This window comes from Falco punctatus (genome assembly GCF_963210335.1).
Source record: "Falco punctatus genome assembly, chromosome: 15".
NCBI classification, from domain to species: Eukaryota; Metazoa; Chordata; class Aves; order Falconiformes; family Falconidae; genus Falco; species Falco punctatus.
The window spans coordinates 10,621,031-10,640,243 of NC_137595.1; the positions used below are offsets into that span (position 1 = coordinate 10,621,031).

Here is a 19,213-nt window from a genome sequence, read left to right on the forward strand (position 1 = left end):
AAGGTATGTATTCCCAATCCTGGCTAAATCACATCCTCAGGAACGCAATCATTTTGACTGTCCATCCTGTACAAGTAGTAAAGCAGCTCTGCTTTGCATTCCCAGAGTCAGGGTCCTCACCATCACGCGCAGCATAGGACCAAAAGCACAGAAGGAAAGCAGCTAGCAGAACAACAGAAAAAAATACCACACTGTATGGAAGTCAGCCATCAAGTAGAATAAAATCAATGGCATGCAACTTATTTTGAGCATATCCTCAACTTCTTTGTGTAGTCCACAGGAAAAGAGCTGTTCTATCACTGTTAAATAACTAACTAAATAAAAGCCAGATTTTAGCCCTTGAATACACGGTGGCACACATGTGACACAGCAATTTGCTGTACAGGGATCAAAAGCTAAATTTAATTCATGGGATTACATTAGATTTTATGCAAAATAAGAAGTGCTCAGAGTCCTATAATAAAATGTTTAACATTCATGAAGGTTTTAGAAACTTACTAATGGGCTTTGTGCACAAAAACATTTTGTAAATGAGCAGTGTGTACAATGAACCCAGATTTGCTTCTGCATTATAGTTAATTATTCCCAAAGGGTCTCTAAACCTCATATTTAGGAAGAAGTTTTGCACTATGTACATAGAAAATAATTTTGCAGCTGCACATGCAGATGAATTAACAAGTTGTCACTGGACCGTCGGTTTTTTCAACTTAGCTGGTCTAAAAAAAAAACTCTAGAAAGTTTCAAAATACTTCAGAGTTTGGTTGTTTGGGTTTGTTGGGGTTTTTTTGTTTGGGTTTTTTTTTTTTTCTCCCAAAACACAGCTTTTGCTTTAAAGCTGTGAATAAAATGAACCATTTTTCCAAATCACCTTTCCACAGTGAAGGAGACACTAGGCAACTTTGTGGCACAACCTTTGCTGTGCAAGATAGCCCCATTAGAGCCAGTGGGAATTTCTGGGACTCTGGAAACTTTTTTTTGGCTCCATGACTCTTGGGCACTGTTGATCATGCCACAGTAATACTTTGGCAGGATGAGCAGAAAGTTCATACCTAAATCCTGGGTTCAGGATACCCAGCCTTGGTCTTACTTCTTCCCAGACCTGAATTCTCAGAGGCTTTGGTGAGGGTGGTGCTACCTGCTATTGCCATAGATATGAATGACCTTGATGTTCCTGGCACATGCTAGTTGGGAGTGCCAAAGGAACATGAGCAGGGAGATGCTTCAACTCTAGATCGTCAAACTCCTCCCCCCCCCAAAAAAAAAAAAAGCAACATAACTGCAAGATAAGATTTCTGAATAAAAAACATCTAATTTTCTCAGGACTGAATTCTGAAATGGTCAGTAGGGTCATTCTCTCTTGCATTTCACAAATGTATTTTCAATAACATTTTCTTACATGAATGATGTTGCATCAGAACACGGAGTTAAAAAAAACCAAAAAAGTAGGATGGATTATCACTTGCTTATTCATCAGTTTTATTATTAAAAATAAAATGTATGCTATTTGACTACTAATGTCCCACCAGGCATGGGGTTCCAAAATTATACTAGTCACCAAATACAATTTGCTTTGGATTAGATAATCGTCAGGAGAAAAAGATTGGTTTTGTCAGGAAAGCCTGACAAATAAGTCTCCCTGAGAAAGGGAGACTTCAAAATTCATTTGATTGCTCTAAATGAGCAGTTTTTCAAACACACGCAGAGACACTGAGAAAAATGCTTTCTACACAAAGTAAATTCTGCAAATTTGGTTCACACTAACTTCTCAGCAAGAAAATTACATTTTCTAAAGTCTAACAGATTTCTCAATAAACCTTTCCATACACTCCTGTCAGTAGTTAAAAATGTACATGTTCCACATGCAGAGGTAGAACTATGATACGATATTGAGAAACTGAATTTTTTTAATTAGGGCTATAATGGTAAAAATTAATCTCAGATTCCAAATTTCATCTTTGCTATTAGAAGGAATTATGGTTTCTTCTAAAACTTGGCCATTCACCTGTCTATCACCTGGAGTGACATGTGAAGTGAGCCATTACTGTTTTTGTGCTAATAGAGAACTAGGAAAAGAAAAGGAAATCACAGAGAAACCTAACAAAGCATTTTCCAGGTGCACTTATGGAAATGCAATACCTAAAATAACTGGGTACATATGTAGGAGAGATGTGTAGAAGAAAAAGCGATGACACTGGCAGAGTTCTGCCTTATCCTATAGCCCCCAAATTCCTGGTTTAGATGGATGAAAGGTGTTGGAACTGCTCTGTATGTCACTTGTCCCTGACGGTGGCCAGAAAGAGGTTGGCAGCTCTGGTTCCCAGTGCCACTGACAGCCACCCCAGGTGCAACCAGGTCCCTGCACCCAGGAAATGGAGGAAGGAAGAGCCAAACTCTCAGACCAGAATAACATGACAGCTCATTTTGATGTTCCCTAAATTCAACCATCATCAGGTCTGGCATAAACAGCGACAGGCCTTTGCCTCTTACCTTGGCATAAACAGAAAAAAAATCCTTTACACAGAAGAGAGGCGTCTAACATCTGAGCCAATGGTTTTGGTCCTATTCTACTACATTCCTGTTAAAAACACTCCGCCAGAGTCCTTACCAAGACTCACTCCACTGCTTTTATTTATTGTTTTCAGGTTTCACTGCCTGGAGAACCATTGTTACTCATTCCAGAATAGCATCAGATTCTGTACTGGCAGGAATACCTTGGAGAGGACACCAGGATCATGAGGGTCTTCAAAAGTGGTATAGGTCTCATCCAAGACTATAACATTAAAAAGAAACAAAACTCTCAATTGCCTTAACATCAATAGAGGAAGCATTCTGCGTATTCATTTAGAAAAATGATATGTGGAAATTTGACTACAGCTATGCTCAGGATTGGGCTCCACTGTCATAATTAACCATCCTGTAGTTTTGTTAATACTTTTATTATTATTTTACATGGATTCTAGCTTGAAGTCATCAGCTTTTTTTTTGCATTGCATCCCTCAGTCTCCAAAGGTAAAACTTCATCGCTAATTCCTTCAGCTGCAGTGTTCTAAGCACATCACTGTACCAGAAAAATAATTCACATTTCATTAATGAATTCTGCATGTATTTAAGAAATATCTCTACAATTTTAAATTAAAAGCTGTGCTTACCACAGATTTTTTTTTCCAATAGCTAACTTCAAAGCACACATATTGAATTTTGTGGTCAATCACCAATTCCAGTTCAATCTACTACTGACAGTCCTTAAAATTATAATTTAAGCATTAAGCAAAGCCAAGTTCTTGTCTATGCCACTCTTGCTTTCTGATAGAAGTGAGTAATGAGTTCTTTGGGCACGTTTTTTAACTTCAGTCTTTAAGTCCAGTTTAGAATAAATTGAAGGCAGAAAAACATTTTTGTTTCTCTTCTATCAAGAACACATGAATTATTTAAAGCAAGAGTTTGGTGTGCTGAAGTGTTCAGGTATTCCAGAAGGCTAAGTCAAAGGGAAACAAAAGCTGCAATGGTTCATAAGTCTGTACTGGTTGGGCACTGGGGGGTTCACGTGCCTTTGGGAGTGTTTACCATCATTACTCTTGCTAAAAGGAACAAGCAAACAAAACAACCTTTCTCAGAATAAACACAATTATTTTTTCCTTTGAATTAAATGCATTTGTCTTTAGTTGTTTTACCCTTCAAAGCTCAGAACGTTTTTTTTCCTGGAGAAAGTCAGCCACCTGCTGAGAACTCGAGACGTTCCCCGGCCCCCAGCCAGGATCCTGCCTCTTCTGGACAGACTGCAGAGCTCCTGTGCTCTCCTATATCATTTAATAACTCTCTGGGAGTCACAGCCTGAATTTTAACAACACGCATTTGAAATTGGATAAGAAATCAAGGATTGTCAATTTAGCCCCAAAAAAAGAACCTGAGTCTCAGGCAGACTCAGAGGAGAATAATACTTTAATTCATGGTAAGTCTTGCTGTAAAAAGCAAAAGTACTTAATGATCAAAAGCGATGACTTTCGGCAATTCCCTCCCCACAAGAAAAACAAGCAATGTCCAAAGGCTTGTCAAAGACATAAAGGCCAGAAGTGAGCAAAAGAGATTTGTTTCCTTCTAAACTATCAGCAGTATTCAATTCCCTGAGTCGCATTCACATTTCATTGATAAGCAGATGAAAGCCAACAAGTTTTTAAAGATCAAACATTTTTTTAAATCAAAAGTTTTTCCTTCAGCCCTGGCTTTGATGATAGACCTCTATGAGGGTAAAAATAAATCTGAAGATGAGTAAACTGCACTGCAAGTACTGCAATTTTTGACAGCAAAACAGTTGCAGATAGTTCACAACTATCTGAGCCAGACAGTCAGATGATGTAAATTGTTACAGTTCCGTGAAGCCCGCTACGAAATAGCAAATAATTTTAAATTATATAAGAGGATATACAGTTTAGGCTCAAGAAGGCAGATTTAAGGCTTCATTCTTCACTCTAAACTCCATATTTCCTGCTATTTGCATCTTTACTAATTTATTTTTTTAATGCATTGCCAAATTCATTTTCATTTTTCTTTGGAACAGAAGGTTGCTTTAAAATACATCTTCTATGACACCCTTGCAAGGGCCCCTTTAGTTTTAGTAAGTGAATAAAATCATATTTTTATATTTACAGAATTTTGTATTTTAGGCACTTGCAACTCATCTTGCTCCTTTTTGTAGCAGTGCCAACATGCATCTCTGTTTCTGTGCAGGTTTACTCTTAAACGGTGTGTGAGAACGCAGCAAGTCCAATGGAGACCACCAAGGTGACTGGGGCTAAGCACATTAAATACAGTGTTTGGTTCAGCATCAGGTTTGCTTCAGCACAGAGCAAAGGCTTTGAATGGGGATGTATTTGCTGTCTATAGCTCCCTGCTGGTGCTTACAGAGAAGGTAGTGAGACTCTTTCAAAAGCTGCACAGCAAAATGACAAAAAACAACTGTCACAGTGATAGATCTAAGGAAATAATGTAAAAAATAGGAAAAAAAATAGAGAAAGGAAATCACAGCAAGGGAAGTGGGTCACAGAGAAACCACAGGATTTCCATCCTTTGGGATTAACCTTCGACACCTGATCTAACTTTAAAGTTAGTCCTGCCTTGTGCATGGGGTTGGACCTGAGACCTTCAAGAGGTCCTTTTCAGCCTAAATTATTCTACAATTGAATCAGAAATTGCTTCTGAGCAAAGTTGTCCAACCTGGGGATGTTTATGAGCTCCTATCCCTGGATACACACCCTGTGCTTGTCCCTATTATTTGTGCTCAGGATAAAACCAGCACATCCTGTCGCCTTTTGTTTCCCCAAGGCCAGAAATAAAACCACGTGCCCAGGTGGGAGAACACAACCACGAGGACCCCAACCTGCATGATGTGGGGACCAGGACCCTACAGCTGCACCAATACCTGTCCCTGTCACAGCACGGAGATGCACATAGCGATGCCAAGTCCTCACCTCTGGTCCCGCGGTGAGGTCACAGGCGTCTGAGGAATGCATGGTTCAAGTGTATTCTGAAAAGTGGCAGCTGTAGAAAGCCCCAATTCATTTTCATCACTTGGGAGCATCAGGAAATTTTCCTGCCTTTCGAAAGCCATACATGCACTGTCAACACAGAGGCACGTTTTCACAGCCATTTCAGAAGGAAAAGAAAATTCAAAACCTACTGATTATCCTGCAGACACTCACTTCAAAATTAACTGCAGATGCAGTCCAGAGAAGTGCTTATGTCTACTTTTAAGTATTTAAATACTTTCCAGAGCCACTCTTGAGCTGGGGACCATATTACTAGCACTTTGATTAGGGACTCTTTTTCCAAGGAAGCATTCAATACTCCCTCTTCAGTTTTGCAAGAAATTCTGCAAGTTTTACCAGCAGGTACTGGAGATAAATCAGTGTAAGAAACACTTCATAAAACTTCAGGAAAACCTCCCCAAACACAGCTTTTGACCACTATTTTTTAATTCCAACACAGAAAATAACTATTTAATTACTTGCAAACGCAAAAAGAATATTTCATTTTTTCCACAAGAAGAGGAAAATGGGTTTCCTCAGACACAAACTCAAGTAATGGTATTTTGTAGGGTCATAATAATGAATCACTACCATTCTGTCCAAAACCAAAGAGCATTAATTTCCCTCTCTGTATCTTCCCACATACTGAGTCAGAAAGGCATTAATTTCTTTTCCAGACATTTCAAGGCAATACAAGCACATGCAGGAGATCTTAATCTACCTTCTGGCAGTAAGACTAGTGTCCTTATTTTTTATTTACCCTTGGTGAAAGAGCACCTGGGAAACTCATAAGAAGGTGTAGATACTCTGCCACTCCCTGCAATGATAAACTCACTCTCTCAGCTCAGACACACAGAAATACTACAACAGAATAAATCTGAGTCTCATCACACTGTCCTAAGTTCTTGGAATGATTACACCATAGTTGTTCATATTTTCTATGTGTAGCTGTCATTATAAACTATCTTTTTAAAATTTTTGTTATTTAATTTTTTTAAATATGCATGTCCTCAGTGGCTGAAATTCATCTTTGTAAAAAGACCAGCTGAGCATCCCTCAGCCTCCTTGGCAGATATATTTTGGGATCCTTATAATTGCATGGGATATTTACCTACCACTGTATATGGAGTTAATAATGAATTAAAATTCAGATTTTGCTTCAACCTCATTGATAAATAACTGAAAGCATTCAATACAAGCATTAAAATGTCAACACTTGCTATAGGCATTGTGTGTATTTGCTCCCTGGTATGCAGAGGTCTGAGAGTCTGCAGAAACCCCCAACACAGCTCCTGTGGCTGTAAAGACCCCCACCTTCTGCCACCACTGGGATGACATTTCCTTGGTTCCTTTTTAATTCAGCCATATGACAGGGTAAACATAAAATGTAACATCGGTGGGAAAATCTTATGTGGTATGTATTTTACCCTCAGCTTTATTAGTATTGTTGTAGTAAAGTGCTATTAAACTCTTTCTTAATCAGAAGAAAACAAATTTTTCTCTCCTCTCTTAAATGCTTTGCATTTGGCTCTTTGTTTACACCATTAAGGTCTGGAAATGAGCATTTGCAACTCCCAAAATAAAATATAATAAAACAAAACAACAAAAACACTTGCCTGGCTTTCTGCAGCCAACTTTTTGTGAGTTTTAAAGCTATGTCTATTTAAAAACCAGAAGACTCCACAATTTCCAGCAGTTTTTGCAGCACAGTGCTCTATCCCACGTGTGGTTGAGTATCTTCATAATTCTACGTTACCATATATATACGGCATTTGTAACCATTATGTATGCACCTGTAGGAAACCACACTGAAATACATACGTGCATCTAATAAAAAATAATCATGAAGTGATTTCTTTTCATATTATGTTTGGGGGGAAACATCACATTCCATAAAAATGAACCTGACAATCTTCAGTTACTGTGCATATTTTGCAATAGTAACAGAGAGCAGTAGTCAATCTGTAAAGGAAGAACATGAATATTCACCAGGCCAGATCATGAGTCATGGCATGAATGTACACACACCGTTACATAAAACACACGTGCCTGTTTTTAGGGGAATGGTGGTGACTCATCTGTTACTTAATAAGGCAAATGTCTCAAGCAAGCAAGAAATCATTTGATGTCGCATTTGTAGCTTTCTTTTCACTCCAGCACTCTGGGTCTTCTGAAATCACGCCAGTTTGGTAACGTCACTCATTTTCTAACAAAGAAACTGGGATTTTTCATGCAGTCATGTGGGGCACACCCTGCACCACATGCAATCCTGGCAGAATCTCCCTTTTGCTTTGCACGTGAACTCTGGGCTCAGGCACCTTGACCTGTCGTGCCTGACGTGGCTGCTCACCACGGGATTCGTACAGTTGAGATTGCTTCTCCCTTAAATCAGTTTTCCAGTAAGTACCTGAAGCTGAAGAACCCTCTAATTCAAAGCTCAGAGAGCTATTTATTTTAAGCCATAAGAAATTTAATAGAGGCCTCCTACCTAACGTGGTGGTGCATTATTAATACCTGCCACTGAGTGCCCCTCCTGTTGTCACTGCTGCCTAAGTGTCTTTAAAAAAAATAAACAACAGCATCAGATAAGCCAGGGAAAACAAAAGCAAAGGGCAAAGCATAATAAAAAGTGTCCCTAACAAACTGACAAACCACTCAGGGCTTTTACTATAATAGCATAATTAGATACATGTTTTCACATACCTGTACAATGTCAGAGAAGGGATTATCGAAACATTCATGAGTTACTTGACTTATCTGTATCTCATACTTAACAACAGTTGATGTAAGAACAATTACATAGGAAGCGTAGCTATTCATAGCAAGAACAGCCAAAGGTTACTATTGTATGGATAATGCTCATGGAGTGATTCAAACTCAGCTCTTGGCAGTGTGCAGCCTCTTACACACCAAAGCGTTGGTCCCGACACTGCACCTCTTGTTAAACTCTATGGGGATGCCCTACTGACTTTCTCAGCAGAAAAGGAAACTATGACCTGGTAGCTGTATTTTTCCTCTTCTTCCAGCTTTACAGGCTCTCACATGGCTATTTAACATATGAGTAATACATAGGGTCCCAGAAATGTTAGGGAAAACAGACTGATAAAAGGGACGTTATGTAATTTCTTAAAAAGATTTAAAAAAAAGAGAAGAAAACACAAAACAAACAAAAAACCAAAACACCACAAAAACCAACAAACATCCACCCACACAAAGAAAACTGTAAAAATGCAAGTGGTGTTTTTTTTTCCTTTTTAGTGTTTTGGGTTTTTTTTCCTTTTTTTTTTTTCCTTGGAAAAATGATCCATATGGACCTGAAAGGGAATGAGTAAAAGTATAAATTCAGAAAGCCAACACTGCTGTGATCTAAATATATCTCAAATGGATATTTCGGCAAGTCAGTACTAAAGGAAAAACCTAAAGAAGAAAGCAGGTAGAAAACTCTTAACAACAGATATAAAAAAAAAAAAAAAAGGACAAAGAACAACAACATCATCAGACTAAAATGGTTATAACAAATGGTCTGTGTGATGCCTACTATTGAAGAAAGAAAATTATCTACACAATTATAAACCTTTTAGTTTGATCTTAACATGGCAAAATTTCAGAACAGATTTAAAAGGAAAAATAAAGACATGAAGCTACATGGAAAGTGATATATAATAAACTTGAGTTTCTAAGATGTACATTGTAACAGGTTTGAACTGCATGCCTTGGGATTTTGGTTGTTTGTTCTTTAACACCCCATTCTCTAGGCAAAAAAAGTAAATAAATTAAGTGGTTCCAATTTACATGGACTTCATTAAACCTTTTGATATGGTGTCACCAGGGAAACTATTATGCAAACTCCCGAGAAGACGATGAACAGAGCAATTGTGAAACTGCCATGGAATTGGCTGCAGAAAAGACAAAAAATTAATTAAGTTGAAAACCCAAACCCTTGTCTGGAAGTTGTTCACTGAGGTTAGCAAGGTTTGATCTTGATACTCATTTCATTATGATTTTTTTTTTAAATGATGCAAAAACAAAAAGCATTTTACTGAGAGAATTGAATGTACTGATGATTCAAAACCAGGATGCAACACCCACATTGAGAAAGGATGGAACATAGCACAGAAGAAGCTGAATGGCTTTGAGAACTGAACTAATCACATAACCAATAATAAAATGTGATAATACAAACTATAAATATCTAACAGAAATTGGCTGTAAACTAAGAGTTTATCAGTTAGAAACAAAGATAATTACTTTGGTGTCTGAGCCATACATCAGCACCAGAAGGACATGAAAGAGACAAATATAATCTAAGCTCTATATATACACCAAGCAAGGCGTTTCTTGTAAAGGTAGGGAGGAAGTAGTATCACAGGCACAAGACACTTGAGTCCTAATACTTGTATTTTTATTCACTATTCTTCTATTTTCAAGAAAGGTGATTCAAACAGGAAGAAGCCTGTGCATCCATGGGCAGGAGCATCCTGCCTGTGAGCCAGCTCCAGGCCATGGATACGTTGCACCTAAGATGCGTTAGTGCACTGAAAAGGTGAGTAAGCACCAGAGACTGCTGTGCCGTGCGGGCATGGCCATACAGAGCAGCACATACCCAGCCAGCTCAGGGGCTTGGCAAAGCGAGGATGGTTGGGCTGCACTCATCCATGGGGACAGCAGAACAAGAGAGTCATCCGAGAAGAAAAGAATAAAAGGCTTGGCTTGTTTAACAAGGGGACAATATGTGGTGGACTCCAAAGTGGAACTGACCACCACCACCTCTGTGTCCCCATTGCATTACTTTCTGTAGACTCCACTAAGGCAGGGTCACAGTAATGACTGTTGTTTTGAATCACAGAATGACAGAATGGTCGGCGTGGGAAGGGACCTCTGGAGATCATCTAGTCCAAGCCCCTGCGAAAGCAGGTTCTCCTAGAGCAGGTTGCTCAGAGTCATGTCTATGTGGATTTTGAATGTCTCCAGAGAAGGAGACTGCACAGCCTCTCTGGGCAGCCTGTCCCAGGACTCTGACAACCTCAAGGTAAAGAAGTTTTTCCATCATACTCAGAAGGAACTTTTGTGTGCCAGTTTGTGCCCATTGCCCCTTGTCCTGTCACTGGGCACCACTGAAAAGAGCCTGGTCTCATCCTCCTGGCATGCGTGGGGCTGTCCCCCCCAGGGGCAGGACCCTGCACTGGCCTTTGCGGAACTTCAGAAGGTTCCTCCCTGCCCAGCTCTCCAACCTGTCCAGGTCTCACCGAGTGGCAGCACAGCCTCTGGGGTAGAAGAGAAGACACTTCTGTGAGGAAAAGAGACTAATTGCACAAGCAGGTTTGGGATGTCCAGGCAAAGCCTCTCATAGCACCTCGGGCAGGGTGCCAAGCATCTCCTGGAGACACCGGCTGCCCATGGCCAGGGCGGGTGTGCTCTGCGCTGGGCTAAGAGCTGGCTGGGCGGCCGGGCAGAGCGTGGTGGGGGATGGGGTGACATCCCGCTGGCGGGGGCACACGGGGTGTCCCCAGGGCTCAGCGCTGGGGCCGGCCCTGTTTGATATCTTTATCGATGACCTGGATGGGGGCACTGAGCGCACCCCCAGCCGGTCTGCGGAGGACACCAGGCTGGGGCAGTGCTGCCCTGCTGGGGGGCAGGAGGCCCTGCAGGGGGTCTGGGCAGGCCGGGCGAGGGGCCCAGGCCGGTTGTGTGAGGTTCAACCCGGCTCCGTGCCGGGCCCTGCCCGTGGGGCACAACAGCCCCAGGCAGCGCTGCAGGCTGGGGCAGGGGGCTGGGAAGGTGCCCGGCGGGAAAGGGGCTGGGGGGGCTGGCTGGGCCGGCTGGGCAGGAGCCAGCCCTGTGCCCGGGTGGCCACGGGGGCCAGCAGCAGCCTGGCTGGTGTCAGGAACAGTGTGGCCAGCAGGGCCAGGGCAGTGCCCGTCCCCCTGTGCTGGGCCCTGGTGAGGCCGCCCCTCGAATCCTGTGTTCAGCTTTGGGCCCCTCACTGCCAGGGGGACGTGGAGGGGCTGGAGCGTGTCCAGAGCCGGGCAGGGGCTGGGGAAGGGGCTGGGGCACGAGGCTGATGGGGGGCGGCTGAGGGGACTGGGAGGGCTGGTCTGGAGAGGAGGAGGCTCAGGGGGGCCCTGACCGCTCTCTGCAGCTCCCTGGCAGGGGCTGTAGGCAGGGGGGTCGGTCTGTTCCCCCAGGTAACGAGCGACAGGACAAGGGGAAACGGCCTCAAGTTGCACCAGGGGAGGGTTAGATTGGGTAGGAGGAAAAATGTCTTCACTGAAAGGGTGGTCAAGCACTGGAACAGGCTGCCCAGGGAGGTGGTGGAGTCACCATCCCTGGAGGCATTCCAAAAACGTGTAGGTGTGGCACTTTTGACACCACTGGGTTAGTGGTTGGGCCTCATGATGTCAAAGCTCTTTTCCAACCTAAATGATTCTATGTACCTGGGCACCTTGTAAGTCTGCTTTCCCTTTTCAGCGTTGGCTAGGGACAGTCCAATGCTTTAAAGAAATTGTTCTAACAACATGGCTTTTTGATTAAAACTTATTGTCTAGACTTCAAAAAAATTAAACTTATTACCTTGACTTTTTAAGAAAATAATATTTTGTTTCATTTCTTAATTCTAGCTTCTTTCCTTTCCTAGACCTTACAGCTGCGAGAAAGAAAAAAAGGAGCCATAAATCAAAGAGTTTGATCAGCTTTGGATTTAGTAATAAAGAAAGAAAAAGTAGAAAGATGGACTACTAAAAAGAAAAGTAATTTAAGATATTTTTTTTCCCCAAAAAATTATTCTGGGGAAAAAAACACTCCAATATGAACTAAATTCACTACTGATTTTCTTAATATAATGGTATGAATTTGAGCTTTTTCCCCTACTTTGGTTATTGTTATCTAACTTCAGTTAATGCCCTACTGTTTCATACTCATAATTCACTGTTAATTCTCCTTAGACTGATGTAGCAGCTCTATTATGAACTGTAGGCTTTTTCCCTTCATTCCCTCCCACTCCTTTAAGAAATGTAATAATCAACATCAAATGTTCTTCTGTATGTTCCACTGCTCTAAAAGCAAAGAAACAAACCCACCCATGCTGACTGCTTCACTCCATGAGAAGCCACTTTAGGCTGGGTGCCTTATTCCAGGTAAATTCTGGATTGTGCTGCTGCTCTCAGACAAAGCTGGGGTAGATTCTGAGCTCCTGCACTATAGTAAATCACAACAATCTTAAATCAAACAAGAAGGCCCAATCCCCTCTCTGGTCAGACAGGCCTCAGTAAAGTCACTCTTGATTTGTACTAGAAAATAAGCCAATTGCATCGAAATCTCTTCAATGAAATTAGAAGTGAGCTCTTTATTTAGAGAAATGATTTAATTTTCAAAGCATTTGACAATTTTAATAGACATAATCTATGAATAAGTCAGGGTGTGCAATATGCCTGAAGCAAGAAGAAAAAGGCTCATTAACTTTGAGAGAATAGACAGATGGGCACGTTGGGGTAGAGCTCTGACAGCTCCTGAATTATGTAAGAACTGAAGAGCAAGGAGTCGGATGCCACGTACATGTGTGCAGGAGTCATTTCCATGGGAGCAAATTGCAATGACACAAACTGTCATCTATGACATCAGTAAATGAGTCAGGAAAAACAAAATGAAGGAGATGAAAGAAAATACTTCAGTTTCCAGCATGACGTGAAAGGCAAAGGAGGTCTATAGACGGTGATGCAATTTGGATTAACCCAGTTCTCTTTATGAGAGTACACAAGAAATAAGGATTTCGTACAGGTCAGATTGTCACAAATAGAGTGTATGAGGCATGCTGAAATCACAGCAAGGGAAGCAGTCCTGACAATGCTGGTACTGCACAGAGCAGGCAGATGGTTGGCTGCACTTAACGAAACTGTTAGGACCACAGCAAACAAAATGAAAATAGGAGAGAAGCTGTAGACAAAACCAGGAACATAACAATGGCGAAAATATGAAGGCCAAAGACTAACAAAGAAACAGAGACTCTGGCATGAAGACAACCTCTGGTCTCAATGGCAGCCACAAAAGAAATCTAGCATTTAGAAGTGAAGGAATAACTAGTATTTAGAAGTGGCATCATTCAAACAGGATCCAAAGCAGTTACTTCCTTTTTAAAAATAATATCTTCCCTACATTTACCTAAAATTTGGGTGAATTTTGTCAGGTGCATCCACAGTGTTTTCTGGCTAGGCTGTTGATGGCTGCTGTGTTATGGTCAGAGACCCAAAAAGCCATCCCCATGTAAGTGATGGGTGACAGGAGATCAGTCTCTCCTTACACTGGTCATACCAGCACAAGTATATCAAAGGGAGGTGATCAAATGCACTTTTAATAAACTCAACTAAGGAAAAATACTGAAACTATCGAAACAATTTATATATGAATCGGTAGCGCCTGCATTTTAATGGCTGGAACAAAGGCATCTGAACTAATGTTCTCTTGCAAGTGAATACTAAGTTGTTTTCACTTTGTCAGCAAAGTAATAGCTATGCTAACAGCTCAGAGTTAAGGAAATAACACCTGACTGTATGTTATTGTTTTTTAAGTGGGGAAAAATGTATTCCCCCCCCATCGTCCACCCCCAGGTACAGTAGGTTTGAAGGAGAAACACTTCTATTCTCCTCTGGTAACAGCAAGCCCTTCACAGGAGGGAAACACTCCATCAGAAACAGCAGGGCAGGCCCATTGCTCCTGGCTTCTGACCTCTAACAACTTCAGTATCACCACAAACTAAAATAATTTTGGTGCTGGCACCATTGATTAGAAGTGAATGAGCATTTTACCCTCGACTCTAGTTAAGCTGGAACTTAATTCTTTTATGGTTAGTTGTCACAGCACTCTCCAAACTAGCCGGCTGCAACAAGGTCTTTTACCATCTCATACCAGCACACTCGTCATGCCAGTCCCTCTGCTGCCTTCTCCTAGTCTCTCCTCATACAGGGCAAGTGTTCTCTCTCCTCTCTGATTCTTCCTCCTCTCTTTTCCTTGGCTGCCCAACCACAGCTGCACCTTATCTACATCAGCCAACCCGCTGCCCCTGAAGCCAGCCCACAGCTGTATATTATCAGTGCTAATTAACCCAGCTTCATTCCACTACAGTTAGTCTCACAAGGAGAAAAAGTATGTTTGAAGACAATAGGCACAATATCTTTTCTGATATCTGAAGTCTCTGAGTCAAGAGTGTCTCTCTTGCCAGAAGTTTAAACAAACTAACAGTTTGAGGCAGAAATTACTTTTGTTTGTTAAGTACAACTACAGCACATGGCAAGCGCTGCATGGACAGACATTAAGTTTGGGGAGTCAGCAGCAGAGACACCTCTTTGGGCAAATGGCCCATTAATTAGTTTGCTGATCAATGTGGGCATGAGCATGACACAACCACAGCCAGGCTGTGTTTGGGAGTCTGCTTTGTTTTTGCACAGCATGTGCTGCACCACACAGACTCTCCTGCTCCATCAATGGTAGTTTGGGATTTCCAGCAAGTGGGCACATTGTACCAAATACATACAACTTCCCTGCAGTCTGGATTAATTAATTATTCTGCCCTGTTGGCCTATTAGGAAACAGGAAAGCCAAGAAGCAGAAGCCCAAAGCCCTGATTCCTGTATCATTCCCATTTATTTTTCCACATTTCCTGCACATCCCAGCTGAAGTGAGATCTTGTCCCCTATATCAGCAGACCTGCATTTGGAACAGCTGCAGAAATGGAGCTTGGGTATATTTGTGCAACAACGCAAACACCTCTTGAGTTCTGTGACAGTAAAAGTGCACCTGATATTTCCATTTTCTAAACCCATCACCAGCTAGTAAAAAAAATGATCATGGGAATATTTAAGAACAAGCAGCATCAGGCCAGGTAATCTAATATTTTAAGTAACTTTACACCAGGCAGCGTAACAGTTACAAACACATTTTGATAAATGGCAGCACTCTAAAAATGAAACAGTTATGTTACCTCCATTAATTAACAAGCAATAATAGACTTCCATGTGCAGATGAGCTAACAAATGTCATCACATAAATTTTAAATTACACTGGCATCGTTTTTCTCTCACACATATTTGACCCTCAAGGAAGGTTTGCATATAAAGGTCAAAGAAGGTAGCAAACACATTTCTCAATTCCCAGTTTTATTACAGTAAAGCAGCACAAATAGCAATTAAAAACACTAACTACTCAGTGAAGCTGAAATCAGCTTCATCCACACAGGTCAACAGGGGCACATCCCGCCCTGTTGATGCTTTCATGAGCCACAGTGTCTTGCTAGTAAGAATCGGTCTGTGGGGCTGAAACTGTGACCTTCAGACTAGGGGCCACGGCACAACCCCCTGCTGCCACCACTACTCACCATCTCCTTAATGATTTTGGGAAAAAGCCACTGGGCCAGTGTCTGTGAGGCATACGGTTTTGAACTCATGCCTTCAGCTTGCAGGCCCTTTAGTGAACTCAGTAACTCCCAAAAGTAAAAATTAATTCACCCCTGTTGATACGTGATCCTTATGTAAAGATGAGGAAGGCAGGATGCAGGCGGCCCTAACACAGGGCTACATGACCAGCTGAAGTGTACTGAATTGAAATTAATGCATGGAGCGTGACACCAGCCTTGTTTCTAGTTACAAAATAACAGTTTCCATGAGACTGTCCTAGGCAGAGCTAGGTTCTGCCTATGTTCTATACACAGCTATGTTCTGCTCCAAAATTAACAGGCTTCTCAGTGCCATTAAAAATAACTTCTTACTCAAGTGCTTTGTTCCACAAGTCCTGGCTGTCAGAAAACCAAGGAGTTCAGTACAGATACTGACACCGAACAGGACAATGTTCTCTGCTGGAAAACCCCTTTGGGCAAGAAGAACATCAGTAGACAGCAAAATCTGTGCTGGTGATGATGTGCTACTGCACAACACTCTGCAAGACCTTCAAAGCAAGGAGATCTGACAAAACAGGTCTCTGAGTGTTATTCCAGGTCAAGGCTACCAAACCACACAACTAGGAACACCCATTGGCAATATTGCACTAGAAAGGAGGACTGGAGGAAGGCAGACATATTCAGCAAAGCAGGGAGCACCATACAAGTTGTTAGAAACCTCAGGAATGAGCAGGCAACCAGCAGTCATTAAACATACTGGACAGAAATATGAGTTTACAGCTCCTGAGCAACACCAAGTATTTTGAACCTAGCTGTAGTCTCTGTGTTTATGTACAGCTGCGCGTTGTTGAGATGCAAAATGTTAGAAACCAAACGCCTTGAAACACTAGAGAAAGTCAGCTAAGCACGTCTGATGCAACCCAAGAAATTCTCCTGCAGTAGTTTGTTTCCCTAGCAATCACAAAAGAGAGAAAAAAAAAAAAAAGGTTGAGCACAAAGAGGCTCCCATTTGAGCCAATGGCACACAGAAAGCAAGGCACGTTATCTTAAAGCTCTTTCATTACCAGCCAAGCTGTACGACTTGACATTTGCTGAGGACAAAGGGATGGTATAAGTATTACTACTATGGCTTATATGGACCTAAGGCACAGGAACTTCACTAAGCGCGGGGACATGAGCCCCACAGAACCTGCAAGCAAGTCTCCCCGGGCACAGGATAGAAGAGCTCTGAAAGTAAGGAGGCATGAACTTAATCCTGCTTTCACTTCCCCGCAAAGCTGTGTGGGAGGACAGACATTGTTCAAGCACAGAACTAAGGAGGAAAGCAGAAAAACCCCAACCACCAAAACCTAGAGATTCTAACTTCATTGAGGGTTCATAAGACATAACAGTACCAAGCAATTTTTTTTATATTTGATGCTTCAATAACATTAAATTAATTTAGAAGACTGAAAGACATAATACTTTGAACTTTCTAGATAAAAGCACTATTGTAGTCAATCGGATGTAGAAGGGCTTTATTCTGCCAAAAATATCAGCACCATGCTGCAACGCAGAAGCCCTAAGACACAAGACCCAGCTCTGAATCAGAGCAGCTGATTCATTCAGAAACAAGGGTGCTGCACTTCTCGCCTTGATCCTACTCACCATGCCACTGCAGCCCACTGAGAACTGCTACTTATATGGCAAGTGAGAGAAAACCACTTCATTTGACAGCTTACAGAAAGGGTCATTTCTCACCAAGCTCCAGAAGAGCTGTGAGGCTTCAGTGACAACAGCTAGGAGAGCAATTGGGAGGGCAGGGTAGAAAAGGCTGGAAGAACAGGTCTTAGGTCTAGAGAACTAGAGATATTTTAGTAACTTGCTCATTATAATAATATGCAGAGTTAAAACATAACAAGAAAAACAAGACCCAGGAAAAACAAGAGCTTACATCAAAGCCAAATACTCCATGCAGCTTGCTCCCAGGAGAAAGACAGAGATAGTACCTCACAGGTCTGAATCTTAACATATAACAGGAAAAATACAGAATAAGCTTTTTTACAGAAATGACTGAAATACAGGACAGAGATGGAATTTTAATCTTAAAGTTATTTTTTTAAACAGCATTATAAATAATTCTGGTAAACATCTTGAAATACTTCTTGCTCCCCCTTGCTATTATTTAATATCAAATGCATTTTTTACTTCATTTCTTTTAAGACTGAAAAAGCACAGTCCAGTTACGAGAGGTAACAGCAGTATGAGTTACTCAGATTTCTGCTTTCATATTACTTTGGGGAAAATGAAACTAGCCTAGTGTTGCCAACTGTCACAGGTTTTCCTTGCAAATCTTTAAGTATCTTGTGTCTTGGGTTTTTAAATCCAAGCCCCTTGAGACAGTAGGTCTCACGGCTGCAGGTAGAATATGAAAAATACCTCTCCCAAAGGCTTCAAAAACATGAAGCGAAATATAAGTAAACTATGTATATAAAAGCAGGGTGTATTATTTTCTGAATTTTCTGATCTTAGGAACTTGACTCATGGCTCTAAAACTCTCTCAAGGCCAGTGACTTTGCATTCAGAAACTTCAACGAGAGATTCTTAAGAAGCTCCACATCCAGAACAGTTAAAATTTAAGGAAAAGGTTCAAGCTTCATATCTGACACCATCCTTCCACCACAGCATTGCTTGCAGACGTCCCTGGAATAACACACTGCATTCCCCAAAGCCAGCATTTAAGTTTGCAGGGTTTCAACAAGACCTTTGTTCCCCAAACCAAACCTGCACTCTCCGGTGTTCTTGGAGCAGCAGAGAACAAGGCCTCAACGCTCCCATACACCGCGCTGTGAGCAAGCCATGGCACCTTATCCCTTTCCAGTCCAATGCAAGTGGGATCTAGTCTGGTTAAAGCCACAGCTGGGGCAAGCCAGTCTCTGGGATGAATCAGATCAGGGCAAATTTCTCCTATAACACCATGGACATTCGCTCACAGAGGTAACAAACAAGTTTTCAATATAGTAAGGTGGTGGCTAATCGCTCTTGGGCAGGAAGGAACATTCACAGCAGAACCTGCAGCTGGCCAGCTGGGAGTTAGCCTGCAAAAGCAGAGGATTCCACTTGGATGTCCTGGCCTGAGAGGGCTTCTGGTGCCAAGAGACCTCATTTGCACTGGAAACCTTTTTTTTTTTTTTTTTTTTCTTTAATATCTGCAGAGCAACACAGAAACAACATGAGGCAAAGTCCATACAAACTTAGTACATACACAGTTTGCACAACAACCCCCCTATACCAGCAATGCCTTTGATGCTCATGAGCCTTTTCCCTACAG

The 19,213-nt window shown here is 41.7% G+C and overlaps 1 protein-coding gene across 23 annotated transcripts in view; it reads right to left on the reverse strand.

Annotated features, from left to right (window-relative positions):
• The window catches only part of HTR2C (5-hydroxytryptamine receptor 2C), a 284,555-nt gene that overhangs the window by 68,655 nt on the left and 196,687 nt on the right, over positions 1-19,213 (reverse strand). The window contains exon 3 of one of the 23 annotated variants that reach the window (XM_080365980.1): positions 2,712-2,770. The exons of 21 other annotated variants lie outside the window; for them this stretch is intronic. The gene's annotated coding sequence lies outside the window, so the exon portion shown is untranslated. Of the gene's footprint in view, positions 1-2,711; positions 2,771-5,465; positions 5,613-19,213 lie in introns of all 23 variants that reach the window. One more of the 23 variants, XM_080365979.1, reaches the window with a different exon arrangement.